This window comes from Schistocerca serialis, chromosome 2 (assembly GCF_023864345.2).
Source record: "Schistocerca serialis cubense isolate TAMUIC-IGC-003099 chromosome 2, iqSchSeri2.2, whole genome shotgun sequence".
NCBI lineage: Eukaryota > Metazoa > Arthropoda > Insecta > Orthoptera > Acrididae > Schistocerca > Schistocerca serialis.
In genome coordinates this window covers 680775217-680791976 of record NC_064639.1, presented here as the reverse complement: position 1 = coordinate 680791976, position 16760 = coordinate 680775217, and positions in this window count along the sequence as shown.

The following is a 16760-nucleotide window of genomic DNA, read 5'->3' as shown; positions in this document are numbered from 1 at the left end:
CCAAACGACGAGAGGATGGAGACCTCCGACGGGGAAGCGTCGGACACGTCTCCTGCGAACGCGGGAAAACAAAACATCGAACCAGAGGTCCTTGTCCTCCGGCCGGACCGCCCACAGCAACCGTAACTCCCGCCTCCACATAGCGCTTAAATGCAGGAACGCTCCGACTATAATGTCATCACGTGCGACGTAAATAGGATGAATTCCATTGTCAAGATACATGCCCTCACGGAGTTCTTGCAGCACCGAGCTGATGATGGGGCAATGCTACAAGAAGTTGTCACTACCGACACACAAAAAGTACCGGGATTCGACGTCTTCAAGAATATAGACGCAGAAACGAGAACTGGAACTGCGATAATGGTGAGGAATGGGATAGATACAGAGGATATCAAGACCCTGAATGACGGCCGCGGAATAGCTATTAAAATAGCAGGGACCTATTTCGTAAACATCTACGCGCCGTCAGGCACGGATAAGCCAATTCTTCAATGAAGACATCTGTGGGCTCCTTCCACACAACAATGGCAACGTTGTGTTGGGAGGTGACTTCAACTGCGTGGCTGCTCCAGAAGACCAAGTCCCGGTACCAAATCTATGCATGGAGCTGCAGGAACTCGCAAGAAAACTAAAACTAGACGACTCCTGGCGTCTATTATATCCCATCACAGCCGAATTCACGTATTACCATAACCGCGGAAGAAGCAGGATCGACAGGATGTATGTGAACAGGGAATTGGCCGCCTCTGTATCGCATGTGGAAGTCGGCCTGTGATCTTCTCCGATCACTGTGCCCACAAATGCAAGCGGCAGCTGTCAACCAGGAAAATCTCAGGAGGAAGATCAGCCTACACTACCCTTGTCCGTCCTGTTTTAGAATACTGCTGAGCGGTGTGGGATCCTTACCAGATAGGACTGACGGAGTACATCGAAAAAGTTCAAAGAAAGGCAGTACGTTTTGTACTATCGCGAAATATGGGAGACAGTGTCACAGAAATGATACAGGATTTGGGCTGGAAGTCATTAAAAGAAAGGCGTTTTTCGTTGCGACGGAATTCCAGTCACCAACTTTCTCGTCCGAATGCGAAAATATTTGTTGACACCGACCTACATAGGGTGGAACGATCAGCACGATAACATAAGGGAAATCAGAGCTCGTACGGAAACGGAAACATACAGGTGTTCATTCTTTCCGCGCGCTATACGAGATTGGAATAATAGAGAATAGTCAAGGTGGTTCGATAAACCCTCTGCCAGGCACTTAAGTGTGATTTGCAGAGTATCCATGTAGATGTAGATCAGCGTGGAAGCTTAACACGCAACATCTCAGTGACGCCAAATTACATCAGGAGATTGCACACACCATAGAAGAAAGCTTACTGACGTGACGACAATATCCGTCCACCACACAATGGTGGGCTGATCATGGGAAACCAGAAATAAGGAAGACACTGATTAGGCACAGTGCGGAGAAAGCTTTCTGGAGGAAGAGCACGGCAGACTTTTACGCACAGTGTCTAAAGGACGCACACAACGGTCCTCCAGACGACGACGATCTGCTTCTGACACGGGTCAGAGGAATAAAGGTGCGCCTACTCAATATCAAGCGGCAACAGATGAAAGGCGCCACCGAGGATGAACCTGCCACACTGCACCACCTGCATAGAGAGAGCGAATGGGCAAACAGCAGAGCCTTTAGGGAGATTAGCGACGCAACAGCTCGTAAGATGACGACCAAATGGGACATGATGCGTCATATAGAGGAGCATTTCACTGCCCTCTTCAGGAGCGATGTACCAGACGACGCAGAAAAATCCAAAATATTAGAAGAAACGCGCAGACAGTTGAACAATGCAGATCGCGCATGGCTGACTGAGGCCGTGTCAGAGGACGAAGTGAGAGCCGTCCTCAAAAGCAGCGCCAACGGCAAAGCTCCAGGAGCGGACGGAATACCGTCAGAGATCGACGTCGCCTGCTGGGACAAAGTAGGTGGAATAATGACGGAAATTGTCAGTGAAACTCTAAACGGAAAAGAAATACCACCCCCGTTCCTGGAAGGGACTATTACTCTGATCCCAAAAACAAAAGCGCCGAAAACATTAACAGACTTCCACCCAGTAACTCACCTAAACGCGGACTACAAGTTAGTAGCAAAATGCGTCGCCGAAAATATGAAGCTCGCCTTGAAGAAAGCCATCAGCCCGTGGCAGACCTGTGCAGTGTTAGGCAGGAACATCTTCGACGCCGTCTGCACGTACAGAGACGTTATAGCACACGCCGCTACCAACAGAGCGACTGCAGCGACTATTTCTGTCGACTTCCAGAAGGCCTTCGACAAGATCGGCCACCGGTACCTGCTAAACACTTTAAAACGACTCGGTTTCTGTTCTAAATCCACTCAAGTCGTCAAAAACATTTTGTCCAGAGTGACGATAAATGGATGGTTGTCCGCGCCAATAAAACTGGAAAAATCTGTGAGGCAAGGGTGCCCCCTGTCGATGGCTTTATTCACAGAGGCCCTTGACCCAGTCCTCAGAAAACTCGCCTCCACCATCATCGGCTACAAACTGCAAGACACAAAAGTAACATGTATGCCATATGCCGATGACATGAGTATTTTTGTGGAAGAAAAGGAGGATATTGACAAAGTCTTCCCAATAATAGAATGTTTCGGCAAAGCATCTGGGTCAAAAACCGACCCCAAGAAAACAGTGCTGTTTCCAATAGGGAACGCGAAATTGAGAGAGGCCAGACCATGGTACCAGGTGACAGAAAAACATAAAGCGCTAGGTATCCAGCTGCAGCGCTGGCCACTGAAAATGGCCGCAGATAATTGGCGGAACATCCTAAACAACATCAGAGGGCTCGTGAGAGTACATTCCAACAGACACCTAACGATGGATCAAAAAACAAAGGTAATCAGCGTGACGATGCTGGCGAAGGTATGGCACATGGCACAAGTCATAAATGTACCAACAGAAATAGTGAAGTCCATAACGAGCGCTGTGTATTTCATACTGTGGAGGCGGGAAATTTTTAATGTGTCACAAGCCACCAGCACGCTCACTAGAGAGGAAGGGGGGCTGGGTTCATTTGCTTTGTATATGTGGAGAATACGATGTTCTGACAAACATTTGTATAATGAAAAAAAAGTAAAATACGCCGCAAATCAATAAATAAAACAGACATAGATACGTAGCTTTCAGGGATGATAGATATAATACAATGCTTTCATCTGAGGTAACATTTGTTGAAATCACATGAAGTGATTAACCGTTGTTAATTCAGATCATTGTGAAAATGTTTATTTGCTGTGGGATATTAACTTCCGTAGTTTTAAAGATATTGAGATGTTATTGTGTCATTGGATACGCTTCATTTTTCTGAGATCGCAAATGTATTCAGATATGCATTAATATTTATGTGAGTTATTGTTAAATCTCAAAGAGCATTGACCATATTAAAGATTCTTGAAGCCAAACGGAAACATTCCTCCTTTTCTCATTTAATGCCCTTTTCTGGTAACGCGACGAAAATACTTGCAGACAGAAAAGTTTAAAATCTTCCTTCGGGCCTGACTAATTTGGGCCAGCGACCTATGGATATCTGCTGCAACGACCATTACGCTCCATTGCTCTACCAACATTTTTTTTTCTCATTTTGTTCGTTGGTGGTCGCTGTATTTGTTCGGGACGGACGTCTCATTACGCTTGTTCAGGTCCATCGTTGATCCATTAACTTAGTTTTTTTAATTACAGAGGGCAGCTAAACCTCTGACCGAACACGCTGAGCTACCATGCCGGCACCAACTGAGCTACCGAAGGACTTGTGGCACAGGTTCGATGAACCGCATTGCTCCCGCTGCCGCTTCGGCTGACTGTGGCGGCTTGTGCAACGTGTTCACACGCGTGCGGTTTCATTCAGCAGCGGTAAAGTGCTTATACTCCTCAGATTCGTCTTAGCGGCCTTCTCGACTGCGTCTATTCCTTAGGCGGGCCGAGATTTCGCTCGGGTGGCCACGTCTTCTTATGAACAGCAAATACGTGGCAGTTGTATTCAGTAGAAAAGTGTAACTCTTCCGTCGTTCCAGTATGTATGTAGTGGCCGCCTGTTGCATGTAAGTATCTTCACACTTTCGGAACGAGAAATGAATTGCAATTAACTTATTCCGTTTGGACATGGTAAACACTGTTGAGTGGTAGGGCGCAGAACTGGTTGGTTGTTATCGTTTCCTTCGAAACCAGACACATCGTAATGAAACGAAATATACGAATTGAATATAAGATCGAGGTACAACTGAGGAAACTAGTGGAACGGCCTAGTTACAGTGTAATAATTTGAAGATCAATGAAGCAGGTTTAAGTTTCCTATGTACATTGAAAATCATGAAATAGAATCTAGATTTCTTATCATTTAAGTTTTTCTCCGGCACTACAAACTATATTTTTCGCTGGTAAAATCGGTAGTCCGCGAATATAACGAAAGCAGCGATGGAGCTTTCTGCATAAACCGCGCCACATTTCTGCGAACGTGGCGCATCAGAAAAACGATCGTCTCGCTGTCAGTGGTGTGTTCTCGCGGTGTCGCTGCTCAGTTCGTTGCCTAACTAACAGCTTTAATGGACATGGTGTATAGAGCACACCAACATACGCACATTCAAAGAAGTTGCAGCCAGTCGCCGCGCGGGATTAGCCGAGTGGTCTGAGGCGTTGCAGTCATGGACTGTGCGGCTGATCCCGGCGGGGGTTCGAGTCCTCCCTCGGGCATAGGTGTGTGTGTTTGTCCTTAGCATAATTTAGGTTAAGTAGAGTGTAAGCTTAGGGACTGATGACTTTAGCAGTTAAGTCCCATAAGATTTCACACACATTTTTTGCAGCCAGTCTTTGTACATATCGATTGGGTACTTGTCAGCCACTCTGAGAATGACAGGAACCCAATCGATATATCGTGCAATGTAGTACAATGTAATCGATGCGATTTCTTCTTGTATAAGGTATTAAGAGAATCATGATTTTTCTACTGACATATGGACTCCTTTATTTCGAGTATCATACCGAAAGTTCCTCAAGAAGAATTAGTTTTTTAGTCTTTGTCCTAATTCGCATTAATATCCTCTTTCAGTACATAGCAGAGGGTTTTTCGTTTATTTATCAGCGTCTATAACACATAATGTGAGCACGTTGGTGTATAGACTCGATTCCGCTACAATGTTTTTTTTACACATATTTGAAACAGAAACCGCTTCCAAATATTCTACATAAATTTTCATCTGTCAACGAAGACGAATAACAACCGATATGCTTTAGGCAGCCTTAGCTCGACTAGGGAATTTTTCTAGCGACAGTATTTTTGTGTTAAATATTGTTGCCGTTACAAATTAAAAGTGTCACACGGAAAGGGACTCCCGAGATTTAGACACTAAGGAGAAATTCGCTAAATTGTTTACATTAAATGGACGGTACTAGCGGCACTGACATCGCACGACCTCTGACAACGTAACTCAGCGAAAGCTTAAGAAGGGAACTGAACACATTCAAATAAAAAAAAGTTTGCGATAACATAATGAATAATGACAACTACGAAGAATTATACTGTAGTTGACGTCACCTCGTTTCTGTAGTTACTGTGTCTCAGGCCGAGAGAGACAAGATATCTAGTTCGGCCACTTTTTGTGTAAATTTCTATCCGTTTTGTCGTAGCAGACCTTTGCTCGGAGTATAAATCATCTCTTGTCTAACACTGTGAAACGTCCCCTTTGAACAATTCTACATGACTGTGCTTAACCTGACACACAATATTTTGTTAGCGCAACTCAATCTGACTTTCAAAATTTCCTACTAAAGAATGGCCCTGACAAACATTAAACTATACCTTTCACAAATCACTTACCTCACAAAAATCTTCGCTGCTCAAGCTACTGCAATACAGCGAGCGCCACTACTGCCAGCTAAATAAAAGATTCAAACTACTGAAGGCACTAACTACTGATAGGGATAGTTAGCAAATGAAAGATATTAATAGAGAACAAACAATGTATTTACCTTAATATCATCACAAGTCATAATATATATATCAGTTCATGACAAATTGCAAACCTCCGCCATCTCTCTCCCCACATCCACCACTGCTGGCGGCTCACCTCCAACTGCGCAACGCTACGCGCTGTTCACATCCAGCTGCCGCTGCCCAACACTACAATGGCAGACAACAATGCAAACTAGCGACAGACTGCACACAGCACAGCCAGTGATTTTCATATTGAGCGCTACGTAACGTTGCCAATAAGAAAACATAAACAGCCTACTTACATAGCCCCCATGCTCCCCACAAAAATTTTTTTACAAATGGTGTTGGGCACTGGCCAATACAGATTTGACAAAAATTTTTCACAATTACAGTAACAAAGATATAAAATGCACACACTTATTGATACAACGTTGGTCAAAAGCTCAAATTTTCTCACAGTCCCTAAAGACAGTCCTAATCGTACATAACAGGAGAATAGCAGTGTTTGTCTCAAAGTCTGAGCAGTAAAAGAAAATGCACACGGAAGTAGTGGATTTCCATGCAGTCTTGAAGAAGTAGTGTTGTCCTTCCAATGGAAAGACAGTGCTGACTCTCGACATGCTGACAGGTAATGGGCCACAACAGAGCAAACCCACAGCAGAGTCATTCGAAGTTTGGAAGAATATTGGTAGGTAGGTCATCACAGAGCAGACCCACTGTAGTCCTGGTAGAGATTACGGTATTGGTGGGCCACCAGAGGTGCAGACCCACTGCAGTCCTTGTAGAAATAATGGTATTGATGGATCATCAAAGATGTAGACCCACTGTAGTCCTTGAAGAGATGGCCAGCAGCCATCTGTTGTGACTGTGCAGGTGCACAATCACCATTGAAGAGTCTTGCGGATAATATAGCAAGTCCATAAACCACCACTTGTGCACTCACAAAGTTTTGAAATTGTCCTTAGAACCAGCAATGCTGTTATCCAGTCCCTTGCTGAGTTATTAACACACGTGCAAACACTAACAGTCCCTACTTCTCACATATTGTCCACATACTATGACCAACAGAAACGTGTGCAGTGAAATGTAACTAACAAGTTAATAATGTCATGAACTGGTGACAATTACAATTTTATAACATAAGAATACAATTACAAAGGTACAAAATACATCATTAAAAACATAATAATACAGATAAAATTTGTAGTACAGGCTTTACAAAAGAATAGAAATAAACATATACATCAGTGTTACAAAAATAGTGACATAAGTACATACATAAAATAATGAGAATAGTTTTCGAAACATTAATTTCACACATGAACATTGAAACAGAACAGAATTGTAAACAACTTTACAAAGAAAATAACATATTATTAATGCAACTTATATTTGAGGATAACAGTATTCCTCATCATAGTGAATGTAGCTTAATATTAAAAGAAGAAAAAATTCTATGAAACTACACAGAGACAGGAAGAAAACAAATACACAAGGGTACACAAACACACAGTGGGATAACACCAATGGGAAAGGACAGGGTTCGTTTTCAGTGTAACATGTGGTACTGCAGTCCAACCCAAAACTTCATTCTATAGATCTTTCGTCTTATTTCAACCTTTGCTTCCACCAAAAAAATCTTATCCAAGCATGCTTTCTGTATTCCGTTCATATTTCTTTCAAAATAATTATTTCTGATTGTACAATACTCATTTGGGCCCAAATCCTTTTTATATAACTTCGCAATGCATTCTTTACCTATTCTCCACAGTCCTCATATAGTCTACCCCCTCTTAAGCTAACTTAAATCTACTGAGCTCAGATGCTAAACTAAGGGACGAGGCAATGCAGCAGCACAAAACATGTAACACAAACAGCAATGACCAAAAAAATGCAGAGTGCAAAGCAAGCAGCAGTAAATCTAATTTACAGATAAAATGCAAAATTACAACTAATATGAGCCAATGTGCAGCAACATGAAAAATCAATGAGTAGTAAAATTGGCTTAGCAGAGTAATGTAATGTGAAATTTAGTAGCACTATGCCTGGCAAACAGCAACAGCAAATGCAATAACTTAAATCTAAATATGACATAGCTCAAGCAGAAAAAATATTACACTAAACAACAATGCAGATAAGGGAAATGTATATTCACATCTTAATGTCTATGTAATTAAAGTGGTGCACCACAACAACTGATTGTAAAAAGAAATATTACCATGTACTTGAAAAGAAAATTATAGATGCAGTTACTGGTATTAGTCCCTTCTTATTGTTCTTTCCTTTCCAAGTGCTCCTTTTTTAAAGAATGTGGATCATAAAATAATTATTTAATAGATCTGTTGACAGAAAGTGTTCACATTAGCAAATGCATTTCATTTTATAAAACTAATGCTGCAACACAGCTGGAAACCAGATATCAAGTGAAATAAGCAACTACGAAAAGCAAAGTATAAAAATATCATTCAGTAGTCATGTGACATTTCATAAGTTAGTAGCTCTCAACTCTCGTAGAAAGACGCTTGTCGTAATCAGGTGTGCAGATGTACGAATATTTCCCATCAATTCATAAGCATTTCAGTAATTAGCACAAAGTGCGAGTAATCATATGTTTTCAAGTAACGAGGGTGTCGCATTAGCGATGAAAGGCACACCCTAATGGCTTGTTCTCCAGGTGTTTGACACGTCCCACGTCCCCTTTTTTTTTCTACCTGTGCCGCTGAAAAGGGCTCGCAATAATGGCTTTTTCTCCAGGCGTCTGACACAGCTGGGTGCCCGCGACGCATTACGTGCAGGTGGTCACTTAACTTTCTTACGGAAATATTTACCGCTACAGTGAGAGTCATATGTACAAAATTTCACAGGTCGAGAATTTACTTTGCAAATGTGTAGAAACAAAATCCTATGAATATAACAGTGTCCAAAAAATGTTCAGTGGCATTGTGATACATTCACACATGATTCACACATGTCATAACTCTTAAAGTACGATTCTTGGTTTCCAACATCCTTTTTCACAAGTCAAGAGTCCCTACCCACTATTCATTACTCCTTACCTTATTACACATATACGTATCCATCGACACTCGTCAATATTTCGTCATTATAAATATGAAGCATATTCAAATAACTCATATAGCCTCAGCCTATTAATCATAAACATACCTCAGCAGCATAATACACATCGTCGTCGTAAAAATAACATCATAACACCTCAGTCAAATCTCAAAATCGTCGTAGCTTCCTCCAATAATTAAAAAAATTCTCTGCTCATGTCAAAAGTGTCATCTGCCTCAAACGTACTTTAAAATCATGCTCCCTTACCAAATACATCATTCAAAGCTCTCATAGTATCACAATGATTCCGAAAAAATATGAACAGTTTACAAAGTACAGACAAAATACAGTTTCATAAGTGTGAAGTTATCCAGCTGTGTAATTACGTAAACATCTGTCACTGACGTAGTAAAAAAAATGTTTATCTCTCAGTTAAATGATCAGATAGCTGTGTAATTCTGTGTTAGAGAAATATGGTACCGATGTGTAAAGTTGTATAAGCAAATACCATATTAGCTAGGGTTCCTTGTGGTTGCCACACACATGGTACACAAAGTAGGCGTATACCCCCCTGAGGATAAATGTAATTATACCCTCAGGTGTTACAAATTACAGCAATGGAATGAAATGTATCACGGAAAACTTTCTTTGTAATAAAAAAATCTTTGAAAATAAGTGTTTTAAGTATAAGATTAATCACTCAAATGCGTGTCCTGTAGCGCTAAATGCGCGTCTTGCTGTAAGATAATCTCTGTGGAAGTGTCGTAGTTATCGTCCTCCGAAAGCTAAGTTCTGCAGAAGTCAATGTACTTACCTCATGATAAACGAAAGTGAAATGCTTTGCGTATAGATGTCGTAGTTATTATGCTTATTGGCGTGATGAAGAAAGTACTGTACAGTAACGTATTGTTGTGCCACGAAAAAAGGCTGTCTCATTGTTGCTATACCATAAAAGTTACTAATAAAACATGTTTTGATTTCCAGAAGAATTCAGAAAACTGTGCATATATAAAACAGATACACCGCAAAAGCAACATTGTAAATTGTCACTCCTTAGTAGCGTCGTGATAAAAATCGTGTAGCTGTTACATAAACTAACCTCTGTGTCATCTGGTACCTCTCAGAAAGCACTTTAAATTCAGAATGTATTTTCAAGTAAACCAAAATGTTGCATTAAAATCTCATTAGCAGTACTGGTAAATGTTCTAATCGTACAACTAACAAGCAAGAATGTACACACACAATTACACTGTGTCGTCTGTTTGCAATAACAAGGCATTCGTAATTTCCGTTTAAATAATTTCTCTTGGTTCTTGGCTGAATATTGAACTTCAAACATTGTTGCATGGTAACAGTTTCTAAAGCATACTAGTAACGTGAAGTGAAACGTTTTATGGCAAAGACAAAGTTAAAAGGCAGATTATCTGTCAATAAATGGTTTTACATGAGAAATGTGGTGTAAACCTTTACTCTTCCTAGAACGCAGAGTTTCAACTTCAACGCAATTATCATGTGGTATACGTCGGATTCTGTAAGGTCCATTGTAAACTAGAAAGAATTTGTGACTCAAGTGTTTCTTCTTATGTGACAATGAATGAGCTTTAATGAGAACTTTCTGACCAATACATAATTTCTTTGCATTTGCTTTACCGTTTAGTTTTCTCCGTTTGTCTGCTGCAGATTTTATATTTTTAAGAGCCAAATCAATTATGTCTTTGTGTCGAAGTTTACGTGTATTCGGGAAAGGTACAAGCTCTCTGATTCTGTTCGGAGGTTCCACATTCTTCAGTACAAGAGTAGGTGGTAAAGCAGTGGAATCATGAGGCATTTCATTCAGCACATTTTGAAATAAGTGTAAATATCTGTCCCAATGCTGATGCTTTCTGTGACAATAAAGTCTGCAAAGCTTATTGATTTCTTTCATAATCCGTTCAGACGGGTTGCAATGTGGTGAGTACAATGAAATAAAAACAGGTTTGATTTTATGGTTGCGAAGCATGCGTGACCAAACAGCAGATCTGAATTGCGGTCCGTTATCTGAAATGACTTTACTAACGTGTCCAACTTCACGTAAGAAATTTTTAACAAAGGCGTTGGATACAGACCGTCCAGTGGCTTTACGTAACGGAGTGAAAGAAACAAATTTTGAAGTAAGTTCAACAGCGACTAGAACGTACGAAAATCCATTGGATGTTCTGACAAGCGGTCCCAAGAGATCAACAGCAGCAAATTCTTTTAATTTAGAAGGAATGATAGGAAACAACGGAGCACGATGTGAGACAGTAGATGGTTTCGCCTTTTGACAAAGTTTACAAATAGACAAGACTCTTCGAATTCTTTTTTCCATATTGTTAAAATAACAAGTCGTTCGAAGAATATGATAACATTTTCGTGGACCAAAATGTGCGTAGCTGAAATGAATGTACCAAATGAGCTTATTAACAAAATCGTCAGGAATGCAAAGTACCCATAGCTTGTCATCAACAGTGCAGCGTTTGAACAGTATGTTGTTTCTAACCAGATAATAATGCCGAATCTGTGTGTGTGTCTTTTCATGCCATTTGCTCTTGATGTCTTTCCAAATCGGATCTTTATCTTGCTCATGAGCAATGTCCTTTAAAGATGTGGTGATGAAGTTTTCAAAGGCGACTTTCTGAATGTAAAGAATACTGAAATTTTTCTGGAGGTTGCCTTCTGTGGTACTTTTCTCAAGCCCAGCCGGTGCGCGTGACAGTGCGTCCGCAACAATGTTCTCCTTGCCGGGAATGTAGACTATTGTGAAGCGGAATTCTTGCAGAAACAATGCCCAACGTTTTAACCTGTCATGATTTAATTTTGAAGACATAAGAAATTGTAATGCACGATGATCACTGTATACTTTTACGTGCTTACCAGAAAGAAAGAAACGGAATTTGTTAAATGCCCAAACGATAGCTAAAGCTTCTAATTCAGTAACGGAATAATTTTTTTCAGATTTTGTTAGCACTCGGCTAGCAAAAGCAATGGTTTTCTGAACGGTAGTGTCATTTTCTATGGCTTCTTGAAATAAATGGGCACCAAGACCGACTTTAGAAGAATCCGTACTAAGGCAGAAATCTTGTGACAGATCAGGATGAGCTAGTATTGGCGCGTGAAGTAACGCTTCTTTCAAAGAATTGAATTCCAACTGTGCTTGTTCGTCCCAGTTCCAAATAGTATTTTTTCCAGTGAGAGAACAAAGTTTTGGTGTAACTAGAATTTGCATATTCAGAAAACGACGGTAAAAATTTACGAGACCTAGAAAACTGCGGACTTGTCTTTTTGTGGATGGAACTGGAATGGCTCTGATTGCTTCTAACTTTTCAGGATCCGGCTGAATGCCTTCAGAAGAAATAATATGTCCCAAAAACCTCACCTTTGACCTACCGAATTCAGACTTTTCCAAGTTAACTGTAATTCCAGATTCTGCAAAAATACGTAACAGACTGTTGAGGATGCGATTATGTTGTTCCCATGAAGCTTCCGCTATTAGAATATCGTCCACATATAAGGTGATGTGACGTTTTAAGAACTCAGGTAATATGGAATTTAGCCCGCGAATGAATGCTGCCGAAGAAATGTTCAAACCAAAGGGAAGTTTCCGAAACTGATAACAAACGCCGAAACAAAGGAAAGCTGTGTATTTTCTACATTCTGGATGAAGTTCGATCTGATAAAAGCTGGATCTGAGATCAATGGAAGACAACACTTTTACACCATTAAAATTTTGAAGAAGTTCTTCTAACGTTTGCGGCCTGTCTGTTTCAGGAATAATGATCGTATTGATTTGTCTCGAATCTAAGACAAGCCTGATCGATCCATTTTTCTTCTCAACAACATGTAATGGATTGTTGTATGAGCTTACTGCAGGCTCAATAATGCCCTCATTAAGCATAGATTGTATTTCTGTTCTAACACGGTCCCTATAATGTGCTGGAATTACATATGGTCTAACACAAAATTTAGTATGCTCACGAACACGAAATTGGTATTGAAATCCCTTGATTGTTCCTGTTTTGTGAGTAAAAACTGTGGAATGTGCTTGTAAAATCTCAAAAAGGTCTTGCCTATCATTGTCATTACAATTCTCAATTGTTTGAATTTTATTCTGAATTAACTTATTAGTGTCAAATGCGCCGTCGATATCATCCCTGTCAGTACTTGCAGAGTGATTGTTAGTGTCTAGTTCCGTAGAAAATTCCGAACTGTTGTCTAACAGAACGTAAAGCCGATTAATTTCCTCATCATGGTTTGAGAGCCAATCTTCAAATTTCAAAGCTATTGACTTACCTTCTTTTTCTAAAGTTATTTCAGCATCGTGAAAGTTTAAGATTGCTTTGTATTCATTCAAAAAGTCTACTCCCAATATAATTTCCGTCGACAATAATGGAACAATGAGAAAGTTCATAGTGAAGCTGTGGCTTTGACAAAAGAATTCTAAATTGGTTTGTTGGCGTACATCTACACTTTTTCCAAAGATTGCACCTTGTAATTTAATCTTACGTAACGGAAGTGTGGGGCAATCGTTCGATTTGTTGCATTTGCTAAAGGCTGTTTCACTGATTACTGAGATGGGACTGCCAGAGTCAAGTACTGCCGTAAATTTCAAGTCATTTACTGTAATGTGAATCACAGGATATGCAATGTTGTTATGTTTTACGTCGTGTTCTTGGAGTAAAATGTCCCTAATGTCTTCCATTTTTACGTAATTACTAGCTACGGCAGTTGCGTCGTTAGTTTCATACGTGCGTTTTGTGGCTGCCTGCGGTATGAGTCATTGCCTATTGTCTCTTTGTTGGCGCGCGTCGTTATTGGGATTTGGAGACCTAACTTCTACAAATTCACCGTGACGAGAGGGCCCAGCTCTGTTTAAAGCTCGCCAGTTCTGATGGAATTCAGGTCTGTCGTTATGTCGGTAGTTTACATAGTTTCTTGTTTGTCGGTCATGTGGTGGAGAATTTCTCCCTGAATCGTAACTCTGCGCCGAACTGTTGCGTCTGAAATTATTCTGCCTCCCTTGATAATAATTGTTTTGGTTACCATATTGTCTATTTCTATGGTTATCTCTGTCATATTCATTACTACGGAAATGCGATCTTTCTCTGTAACTATTACTCTGCCAATGGTTGTCATATGGGTGGTGTCTGTTTTGGTCATGATTTGCGTTGTAAGAATAGGCTTGTCGTGGCCAGTTATCGTTTCTGTCGTCATGGAATTGTGACGGATGTGACCTGTAGTGATTGTTTTCCTGTTTTCGCATCCTGCGACGGTCTGTGTCAATTTCTAATTCTTGTAGGAGTCCCTGAAAAGCTTCAATGTCGTCTTTGCAACGTCCTGCTAAAATAATATGCCGTAAATGTTCAGGTAATTTGATTAAGCAAATGCGGATGAGTTCTGAGGGGCTGTATGGGTTTGAAAGATACTGATTCTTATGCAACATGTCTTCAAAATATTTCATAAGACTGGAAAATTCAGATTGTTCGAAACGTTTCATCATTATGATGCTATGTTTTACACGGTCTTGTGTGGCTTGAGACCAATATGCTGAGAGGAAGGCATGGTAAAACTCTCCTTCACTGTGGCAATCGTGAATTACCGATCGCATTCTTACAGCTGGTTCATTCTCCAAGTAGCCACACATAAATTCTAATCTGTGCTCCAATGACCAGTTGGGAGGAAAACAATGAGAGAATTGATGGAGCCATGCTTGTGGATGAATGTCGTTGCCAGAATTCTTAAATGTTTTGAATTTACGTGTAGTAATGAACAGCTTATAGTCAAAATCATCATGTCGTCGAGTCACATATCGGTCATTGTTAGGTCGTGTCGGCCGTTCCATCTCAAAATTCGGTGCACATTCCCAATTTCTTTCATTACTTCCGAAATGCCCTGTGTTATTTTGTGTCTGTTCCGTATTTGTATGTCCCTCTTCCCGTATTGGGGCGCGAGTGTCCTCTGAAATACGTAATTCTTGTACTACTTGTGCCAACTGATCTTGCACTTCCCGGATTTCTCTTTTGTACTGTGTATTGATTTGATTTTGATTTTGTTTGAATTTTCTAATTTGTTCATACTCTTCTTTGTCAGTGAAGGCTACAGGTGTTGTGTCATTCAGATCATCATCTACCTTTGTAGATAAGTTAGTGAACTGATCTGAAAGTTCGGCTACTTTATCCGATAGTGAAATCATTTCCTCTGTATGTTTTTCTGAACCAAGTTTCAGAGTGTCCATTTGTGTTGCAATCGTGTCTACTGTGTCTTTTAAGTTTTCTTGACTTTTTGCAAGTTGCGTAACCGAATCGGTAGATGCAACTGCGTCAATTTTAGCTTGCAAGGTGTTGTGATTTTCATGAACAATAGTTTGCAGTTCTTTTATGGCTGCTTCGTGATTCTGTAATGCATTTTCATGACGCGAAAAAATAGGTTGGAAATGCTCACAAATTTGTGTTTTTACGTCGTTACAGACTTTTTGACATTTCGATTCAATGTGATGTAACTCAGCAGTTAAATCCTCACGTGTTCGTTCAAGAGTTTGCTCCAATGAGTCTAACTTTTTAAGATTTTGTTCCATTGTGTCTAACTTTTGAAGCTTTTGCTGTGTTTGTCTCTGATTTTGTTCCATTGTGTCTAACTTTTGAAGCTTTTGCTGTGTTTGTCTCTGATTTTGTTCCATTGTGTCTAACTTTTCAAGCTTTTGCTGTGTTTGTCTCTGATTTTGTTCCATTTGTTGCATTAATTGCAATAATAATGTATTAGTGTCTGGAATCTGTTTCTCTACGCTTTTCGGCAGTGCATTTGCACCGACAACATTCACATTTTGACAAGCAGAAAATGTGTCTTGACTTATTTGAGAAAACGGTGATGACCCAAAACCTGAATCTACAGTATTTGCGAAATTGTGTCCTGTCATTTCGGATTCCTGAGGCGAGCTGTTGCCGACCGATCGATCGATAATGCTTCCCTCTTCACTAATTGTTTCACTGTCCGTGCCATTGTTTGCCGCCCGCTCCATTTCCCTATGCACGATTACCAAATTACTACTTTGAACATCAGTTAATTCATTACTCTGCGGCGCTAACACACTGCCTTCGTCTTCACTGTCATTTCTCAGTTTACTTTGGAGCCTAGTATTACGTTTTTCACACGCCATTATTGTCACAGTATTTCACACGACAACACAGAAAAACACAATTTGAAGAGCAAAATAAAATAACGTAGCAATGGAAATAATGTCTAGTTAATTGCAGCTGCGAAATACTTGGTGCAAATCTACATGCATGCCACAACTGTTTTACTCTACAACAATGAAAACTACAACTACAAAGGAGATTCTCTCTACAATTACGCGCTAGCAATAAACAAAAGCTACACTAAATACACAAACTACAAGAAAAAATCAGAAGATTCCAGTGAGGTATCCTAGGCTAAGGGTCGACATATGAAACGTCCCCTTTTGAACAATTCTACATGACTGTGCTTAACCTGACACACAATATTTTGTTAGCGCAACTCAATCTGACTTTCAAAATTTCCTACTAAAGAATGGCCCTGACAAACATTAAACTATACCTTTCACAAATCACTTACCTCACAAAAATCTTCGCTGCTCAAGCTACTGCAATACAGCGAGCGCCACTACTGCCAGCTAAATAAAAGATTCAAACTACTGAAGGCACTAA